At 36.1% G+C, this 10,368-nt stretch overlaps 1 protein-coding gene across 2 annotated transcripts in view; it reads right to left on the reverse strand.

Annotated features, from left to right (window-relative positions):
* The window catches only part of LOC117321997 (cytosolic phospholipase A2-like), a 47,166-nt gene extending 41,340 nt beyond the window's left edge, over positions 1–5,826 (reverse strand). For both annotated transcript variants that reach the window (XM_033876686.1, XM_033876683.1), the window contains exon 1: positions 5,661–5,826. The gene's annotated coding sequence lies outside the window, so the exon portion shown is untranslated. The remainder of the gene's footprint in view (positions 1–5,660) is intronic.
* Between the last annotated feature and the right edge of the window lie 4,542 nt (positions 5,827–10,368).

Here is a 10,368-nt window from a genome sequence, read left to right on the forward strand (position 1 = left end):
GTGGGGAGTTTGTGTGGTAATCTCCTGGGGTATGGGGATGGGGTGGGGAGTTTGTGTGGTAGTCTCCTGGGGTATGGGGATGGGGTGGGGAGTTTCTGTGGTAATATCTGGGGTATTTGGATGGGGTGGGGAGTTTGTGTGGTAATCTCCTGGGGATCATGGTAATCTTGTTAGATAGAATTGAGACATTATAGTGGTTATACAACATCATAATGAAAATTATACTTGTAATGAAAATGGAAACTGAAACATGTTTTAATGATATTTTAATGGGGTGGGAGTGTGTGGTAATGTCTGGGGTATGGGGATTGGGTGGGGAGATTGCGTGGTAATATCTGGGGTATGAGGATGGGGTGGGGAGATTGTGTGGTAATATCGGGGGTATGGGGATGGGGTGGGGAGTTTCTGTGGTAATATCTGGGGTATTTGGATGGGGTGGGGAGTTTGTGTGGTAATCTCCTGGGGTATGGGGATGGGGTGGGGAGTTTGTGTGGTAATCTCCTGGGGTATGGGGATGGGGTGGGGAGTTTGTGTGGTAATCTCCTGGGGTATGGGGATGGGGTGGGGAGTTTGTGTGGTAATCTCTTGGAGTATGGGGATGGGGTGGGGAGATTGTGTGGTAATATCGGGGGTATGGGGATGGGGTGGGGAGTTTGTGTGGTAATCTCCTGGGGATCATGGTAATCTTGTTAGATAGAATTGAGACATTATAGTGATGTTTATGTTGATTGCCTTAGTCTAAGGATTGAGTTTTAAAGTCTGTGTTTAACCTGGAGACTCCATCACAGCTAATAATGTAATTGCTTGACTCTAGGGTGTACTAGCATTTATATGAGGTTTAAATCTACTTACTATGACACTCTGGATTTGATTTATTAGAGCTTATCAGATAAGTAGCTGGGAGCTTCTTCTTAAACCTCAGGCTAACATGTATATTACTCCTTCTGACTGATTGTCGGGTTTGTACATGTAGATACTGACATCATACTAGTACCAACTCTGACATCAAAGTTAATATCAGGGCTGACATCATACTAGTACCAACTCTGACATCAAAGTTAATATCAGGGCTGACATCATAACAGTACCAACTCTGACATCAATATACTCCCATCAAAGTCAATATCATTGTAGATACTGACATCATACTAGTACCAACTCTGACATCAATATACTGACATCAAAGTCAATATCATTGTAGATACTGACATCATACTAGTACCAACTCTGACATCAATATACTGACATCAAAGTCAATATCACGACTGACATCATACCAGTTCCAACTCTGACATCAATATACTGACATCATACCAGTACCAAATCTGACATCAAAGTTAATATCATTGTAGGACTGACACCATACCAGTACCAACTCTGACATCAATATACTGACATCAAAGTCAATATCACGACTGACATCATACCAGTACCAACTCTGACATCAATATACTGACATCAAAGTCAATATCACGACTGACATCATACCAGTACCAACTCTGACATCAAAGTTAATATCATTGTAGGACTGACACCATACCAGTACCAACTCTGACATCAATATACTCCCATCAAAGTTTTTATTTGGACTGAAATCATATCAGTACCAACTCTGACATCAATATACTCCCATCAAAGTTGATATCAGGACTGACATCATACCAGTACCAACTCTGACATCAAAGTTAATATCATTGTAGGACTGACACCATACCAGTACCAACTCTGACATCAATATACTCCCATCAAAGTTGATATCAGGACTGACATCATACCAGTTCCAACTATGACATCAATATACTCCCATCAAAGTTAATATCACGACTGACATGGTACCAGTACCAACTCTGACATCAAAGTTAATATCATTGTAGGACTGACATCATACCAGTACCAACTCTGACATCAATATACTCCCATCAAAGTTGATATCAGGACTGACATCATACCAGTACCAACTCTGACATCAATATACTCCCATCAAAGTTAATATCAGGACTGACATGTACATCATACCAGTACCAACTCTGACATCAAAGTTAATATCAGGACTGACATCATACCAGTACCAACTCTGACATCAATATACTCCCATCAAAGTCAATATCAAGACTGACATCATACCAGTACCAACTCTGACATCAAAATTAATATCAGGACTGACATCATACCAGTACAAACTCTGACATCAATATACTCCCATCAAAGTTAATATCAGGACTGACATCATACCAGTACCAACTCTGACACAATATACTGACATCAAAGTTGATATCAGGACTGACATCATACCAGTACCAACTCTGACATCAATATACTCCCATCAAAATTGATATCAGGACTGACATCGTACCAGTACCAACTCTGACATCATGATAATCATATCAAAGTTAATATCACGACTGACATCATATCAATACCAACTCTGACATCAATATACTCCCATCAAAGTTAATATCATTGTAGGTCTGACATACCAGTACCAAATTTGACATCATGATAATCATATCAAAGTTAATATCACAATGTGAAATGTTTATTCAGATCCTGACAGCTGTTGGATGAAACTTATGACAGCTAGGTAATGTTAAAAAAGTTTGGCTTTGTGATGGGTATTTATAAATGCATGGGTCCTTTATAGAATGGAATGGGGCCCCTTCTGTAGTTTGAACAGTCCTCCAGAGTATGTGTGGGATCCTTTTTATTTTCTATGCTTCAAAGGCTTCTAAACTGATTAATGTTTTAAAAAAATACTAGATAACATATTTTACATTGATGTCCATGTCGTTATCATAACTAGAAAAGTCACAGAAAAATCTCTTCAAAAAGGCAATTTTTTCATTCTCTGGCAGTTGTTTACACTGATATCGAGGAAAAACTGTTTAAAAGATATAAATTGTTAGTTTTTAAAGTTTTATCTTTAAAAGGATGTGATGGGTCATCAACTTGTCTATCTATAAACAAACAATTAAAGAAGACACTTCTGTGCAGTTTTTATGAAAACTGTCTTACGACATCCGAATTTGTCTAGAATATCCGTTTCAAGCAGTGGTCACATATCTTAGTCATGTACATAGTTGGACATAGTGGGGAATGACCGTAATGGACCATGGCTGGCCATAGTTTAACATACAAGGTATTAGGACAGGCATAGTAAACCATAGTAAACCATAGTAAACCATAATTCAACATAGTTACAGATGTAGTTTGAACTTCCAGAAATCCATGATTTGGCCATGGTTAGCCTATACATTTTCAACATGTTTAGCTTGGATGCCAAGACCCTACTGTGACGACAGTTTGAAGGTAGTTGACCATAAATGACCCTACTTCACCATAGTCACCGTAGTATTTTACCGTAATTGACCACATCAACATTACATAGTGATAAACACTACAGCTTATATATACAGTATATACTTATATAGGGACAACCAAGGGATAAGTACTTGTCCAGATATTTTTGAGACCTACTTCGAACATTCTGCACCCTTCTTCATCCTGCTGTAGTTGTCTATGGTCAAGCATGTATGTGACCATAATATATGCTTGTGGCTTAACAGACAAATTGATAGTTCTCTAAGAAAATGACATGGTACCTTATATATACTCAATTCAGCCCCCTTCCCTAGGGTAAGGGCTAAGTACCGTATCTATCCTCAAATAAGCCCCCTCTCCTACTATAAAAGTTTAGTACCATATTTATCCTCAAATAACCCCCTCTCCTAGTTTGAAATTTTAAGCATTAAGTTTGTGAACTCATTTCAGCTTATTATGTTAAAAGTGATGACTTAGCAAATATGAAAATTGGGACTGATTTTTCGGCAGGGGGCTATTTGTGGATAAATACTGTATATTGTATACTTAAGCTGTTTATACAGATCATCTAAAATTTCTGTTGGGTTGGCCATGGCAATAATTAATAAGAGTTAATTTTAGCCATAAATCGATATATATTTAGGAAACATGTTTATAACGACTGTGTGTATAGTGACCAAGTGTCACGTGGATATTTTCTGGTCAGTATATGTGTCTCAGAGGGAGTGTCCCTGTCAACAATGCCTTGTTAGTTTGTAATTAAATCAGATAGTAGCAATGTGTCGAGCATGTAGTGTATTTTTGTCAGTGTTCATGTAAGACCTAAACTGAAGAATTGAACTGATGTTTGCCACAATTAAACTATAGCTTTGGCATTACTCCAGACCAATTTTCTGGTGACCCATAAATCTCATTGTAAGTGAGACATCTGATTCTTATGAAAGCATGTCCCATATTTAATACGGTGGAATGTAAATTAAATATAAATGTTTACAATTTGACCAGTAATCACTATTTACTCATTATGTAATTTGCTTTGAATCAGCTCTCTAATATACAGATGATGATGATAGAAAATAAGAGAATTCTATTTTCTCCCATGGAGTTACTTCCCCTTATCATGGAATTCAGCTTTCGTTTTGATGCTGTGCATCCCTGGATAACAATGTCAGTATAGTTTAGGATCAACCTAATTGAGCTGGCATTTTCTTTATTCTTTATTTTTCAAATACAATAAATTTAACATCACTCCCCATATATTATGAAATAAAGGTACCAAGATAATTAATTTTTTTTTTTTCAAATGCTAAAATACCATGTAAATCAAATTCTGTAAAATGTGTAACAAGATCAAATTTAAAAGAATGAAAATATTTAAGGATTTGAAAAGTTGGGATTTATTTTAACTTGATAGTTATATTTAACCTATCAAATCAATATCAATGTTTTTGTTTGTTTTGTCAATGATTTTCTTATCAGGGTTAATTAATTCCAGTTAAACATAATTGAATACTCATTAACTATACATAATGAATACAAATATCTGTGTATACTGTTAGGTATCTAATGTTTTCATTGGATTATGTAATTACGTAATTGCTTTTCATTGGTCACTTTGTATCCAGGATATAGGTACTGTTATCAAGCATTGATTCAATACCCAATGTTTAGTTTGTTACAAATGTTTTAATTTTATTTCCGCAACCGATAACAAACCAAATAGAATGATTTTAAAGTGAAACAGAGTTTGATAAAGCTGCTGAAAGATTGCAGTTAGGAGGAAGGTTAATGATGAAAAATGTGAAATGTAAAAAAAAAAAAAAAAAATATGGGAGGAACAGATTCATTGACTCTTTGGTTGATACTGATCATATGCCATTTTAAATGTGAAAAAAAAAATTACACATGGGCACTACTTCATATTTGTGTCTTTTTTAACTTGAAAATCAATAAACTTTCGTTGTGTCTATTCTAACTTTTAAGAATTAATTAAGTTTAGTTAAATATAATAATTGAATGTCATTCTTGACCTGTTCTGATGGATGGCACATGCTACACACATTACATTGTATAAGGCTGCACATGTTCATAATTATTCATTAAGATTTCAATCTGTTTAGTACAATTATTTCAGATGCTAAACTTCATACATTTACAAGAATAATCTGTATTAGAGGAAATCATTCTGAAATAATCTGCTACAAAGCTTATGCCTCTAATTCTTCCTTTAAGATGTACGTAGCTCTGAAAATTTTTTGCCTAATACAATGTATAAATATATATATACCTGGAATGTTCAAGTGACAATTAGAATACATGTCAATCAAAGGTTAATATCTTACCTGTGTTATTTGCATTCCATGTCAAATTAGAAAAATACAGGTAAATCTCATTAGTAATTCCTTTTGATAGTGAGAAATATTAAACGTAGCTGATGCTCACTGTCATGTAACACGAGACTCCATACAGTAAATACAGTTGACAGGATTCAGTGACTTATCGGATTGTGGTAAGTTTGTTATTACCTGTATATATAGCAGTAGATCCTGTGACGTTGGCTATGGCCTGTGTGGTGTGACGCGGGTTATTCCTAGTTGTCATACACGCTTAATCTCATATGTGTTGCAATACACATAAATCCTGGAGAGTATCAATTTACAGTTGGTGTTTGATTTAATTCATGGAATAGTTAATTATAATTCATTGGTCTATTTTTGGTAATATATACCAAGGACACATTTTTTACCTTAAAAACATCACACCTCTTTATGGTGTAGTTATTTGTGTGAGAGAGTAATTATTATATTTTGAATTAGGTTTGGGTTAGTGTGTAGTAAACAGTTATTGTAGAAATGGATACTGGTGTGGCATGGTATTGTGAAGCATGGTGAATTGAACCGCAGTTCATTTACCATAAAAATACCATGCCACACCGGGTAAAAATAACTTGGTTTAACATATAGATGTGTGATCTTGTAAATATAACTTGACATGAAAACTGACTCCCATTTTATTACACCTGAACGATAAAAAGGTAAAAAGTGACTCTTAAGATATGGTAAAGGTAGGTAGCATTGAAATTGATGTTATTACTGTCATAAAATATCATTTGATAAATTATATTTCAAATTGGATTAGAAGTACATGTAATTGCATTTTAAAATCTCTGACCATGTGCTGTCCAATCATCTTTAACTGGTGATGATATGAGGATTGGGTAGGTAAACATTAGGTACAGGAACCGCAGTGACACACTGTCCATCATAGCCGAATGTATCCCGAGTTATGTCGCCATTACCAGGGCCATATCTATAAATGGTCAGCTTTATGGTAAATATGACGTTATCTTTAGACTTTGATATCACCATTTCCATCCGCCATCCTCTTTATTTCGACAGAAGTAGCTGGGAGCAATACAGTGTATATCCACTGTCAATGATATTGTTCACAATTTTGGATAATGAATTGAAATCTTTGAATTGATCACAAATTTTTGAGAAGATTTATAATAAAAAAAAAAAGGATTGCTGAGTTAGTTAAAATTATGAATTTTAATGTTAATGTTATTGAAAAAAAGATAAATTAAAATTTGTCTGATGTTAATTGATAAAAAAGGCTATAATTAAAAAATTCTAATGTTTTACATAAATTTATCAAAAAAAATTAAGTTATGATTAAAAATTTCTGATGTTATTTGATAAAAAAATGAATCATATAGCCTTACCTTGGCCCTGTGGGAAACATGCCACCTATTAATCCTAACTTGTAATTGGATTAAAACTGGCATGACTTTAATCATATTGCACCTGATTTGTAGCTATTCAGTTTATTAACGACTTTTGCTTACGTTAATTCCGATTCATACGTCTATTTATGTAGCTTAGGTTTGGCAGCTGTTTATTTAATACAATTACTTTCTAAAGATTTCGTTAATCCATTGTGTATGCCACCCATGTTAATCCTTTGTGTGTCACCCTGCGTATGTACACATCGTACTAAACCCATACACACCACTCACATACCACAGTACTGACTGCATACATGTTACTTGAAAGAATTCATGAATATCAACCCCAGTTCCATCAATATTCCTTAATAGAAATCCCTTAACTTTTTTTTCCAATAGGAAAACATTACAGAATTTCAGGAAGGTTCCTTATCTAAGATTTTTTCCTTAGATCTGGTGATGCTTTCCTGTGGAAGTTTTTAATTCAAGGAATTTCCTTAAATTAAGTTAAGGATCTTAACAAGCATTGATGAAACAGGGGTCTTAATGTCCACCTAACAATGTTTCCTATGTCCTTTATTCACTGAAAAGAAAGAAGAAAAGGTGGATTAAATGTAACTGTCTCGCAGGGCATGTTAATACTTGTTGAATATTTTATTATTTCTGGCCGATAAAAATATCTTATAAATTATGATGCAGCATCATTATAACTATTACAGAATATGTATCCTCTACGTTATATTATTAGTTTTTGGTTGCCATTTCCACTTTTTCCACGGGAACTCAATGTTGCCACAGTACACTGTGGACACATATTTTGGACACTTCTTTGGACACCTGCCTTAAGGGCGTCTCTGTGATATAAAGTTTTTTCTTCAAATGACATCTCAATTTTATAAAAAAAAAAAAAGACCCAGTTTTTAGCTCACCTGCCCGAAGGGCAAGTGAGCTCACCTGCCCGAAGGGCAAGTGAGCTTATGCCGTGGTGCGGTGTCCGTCGTCCGTCCGTCCAGCATCAACTTTTTCATTTAAACAACTTCTTCTCAATAACCAAGAGGCCCAGGGACTTGATATTGGGCCTGTAGCATGCTGGGGTAAAGGGCTACAAAGTTTGTTCAAATAAATGACCTTGACCTTCATTCAAGGTCACATGGGTCAAAAAGGCTATAATCTTCAAACGACTTCTTCTCAATAACCAAGAGGCCCAGGGACGTGATATTGTGCCAGTAACATGGTGGGATGAAGAACTACCAAGTTTGTTCAGTTGAATAACTTTTGAACTACTTTCAAGGCGACAGGTTTCAAATGTGTTAGAATATGTTTTTAACAACCTCTTATTTATAACTAAGAGGCCTACAATCATGATATTTGGCCAGAGGTTTTTGAGGATGGAAACCAATACCAGGTTTTATTTAAATGAATTAACTTAAACCTACTTTACAGGTCATAGGGGTCAACTTTTTAAAATTGCTTCTTCTCAATAAGACCAAGGGTCATGATTGGCTAGTAGCATGCTAGGGTATGTTCAAATAAATTTCATATTTTAAACTGGTAAATTTTGTTATGACATTTTGAAGCTGACTTTTTAGATTACCTGTCATTCCTTTAAGTGATTTTTGACCTTTGCCTACTTTCAAGGTCACAGGTCAAATTATTAGTAACCAAAAGGCCCAGGGACATGATATTGGTGCAGTGGTATGGTAGGATAAATTACTAGCAAGTTTGATCAAGCAAATGACCTTTTTACTAAAAGTTGAATTAATTTAAGATCCTTACCAATGATCTCAATAATTTTTTTAGCTCACCTGCCCGCAGGGTCCGTCCGTCCAGCTGGCATCAACTTTTCATTTAAACAACTTCTTCTCAATAATCAAGAGGCCCAGGGACTTGATATTGGGCCCTTATCATGCTGGGGTGAAGGGCTACCAAGTTTGTTCAAAAAAATGACCTTGACCTTCATTCAAGGTCACATTGGTCAAATAGGCTATAATCTTCAAACAACTTCTTCTCAATAACCAAGAGGCCCAGGGACTTGATATTAGGCCTGTAGCATGCTGGGGTGAAGGGCTACCACGTTTGTTCAAATAAATGACATTGACCTTCATTGAAGGTTACATGGGTGAAATAGGCTATAATCTTCAAACGACTTCTTCTCAATCACTAAGAGGCCCAGGGACTTGATATTGGGCATGTAGCATGCTGGGGTGAAGGGCTACAAAGTTTGTTCAAATAAATGACCTTGGCCTTCATTCAAGGTCACATGGGTCAAATAGGCTATAATCTTCAAACGACTTCTTCTCAATAACCACGAGGCCCAGGGACTTGATATTGGGCCTGTAGCATGCTGGGGTAAAGGGCTACAAAGTTTGTTCAAATAAATGACCTTGACCTTCATTCAAGGTCACATGGGTCAAATAGGCTATAATCTTCAAATGACTTCTTCTCAATAACCAAGAGGCCCATGGACTTGATATTGGGCCTGTAGCATGCTGGGGTGAAGGGCTACAATGTTTGTTCAAATAAATGTTCTTGACCTTCATTCAAGGTCACATGGGTCAAATAGGCTATAATCTTCAAACAACTTCTTCTCAATAACCAAGAGGCCAAGGGACTTGATATTAGTCCTGTAGCATGCTGGGGTGAAGGGCTACCAAGTTTGTTCAAATAAATGACCTTGACCTTCATTCAAGGTCACAGAGGTGAAATAGGCTATAATCTTCAAATGACTTCTTCTCAATAACCAAGAGGCCCAGGGACTTGCTATTGGGCCTGTAGCATGCTGAGGTGAAGGGCTACCAAGTTTGTTCAGATAAATAACCTTGACCTACATTCATGGTCCCAGGGGTGAAATTGGCTTAAATCTGTAAACAATAATTTTGCGATAGCCAAGAGTCTCCGAAACCTGATATAAGGCAAATATTATGCTGGAATGAAGGACTAGAAAATTTATTGATATGAAAAACCAAGCATACACTGATATTTGAATAAAGAGGTAATCAGCATAGAATGTGTAGAAATGACCTCAATCAACTTCAAAGTTGGTGTAGAGCCAGGTGATCATACAGGCCCATTGGGCCTCTTGTTTTTGAACCGATTTAACTGCATCAAAAACACTTTGGTTTTATTAGCTCACCTGCCCGAAGCTTATGCCGTGGAGAGGCGTCCGGCCGTCCGGCCGTCCGGCCTCAACTTTTTCATTCAAACAACTTCTTCTCAATAACTAAGAGGCCCAGGGACTTGATATTGGGTATGTAGCATGCTGGGGTGAAGGGCTACAAAGTTTGTTCAAATAAATGACCTTGGCCTTCATTCAAGGTCACATG

Source organism: Pecten maximus, chromosome 2 (genome assembly GCF_902652985.1).
Source record: "Pecten maximus chromosome 2, xPecMax1.1, whole genome shotgun sequence".
In the NCBI taxonomy this organism is placed as follows: domain Eukaryota; kingdom Metazoa; phylum Mollusca; class Bivalvia; order Pectinida; family Pectinidae; genus Pecten; species Pecten maximus.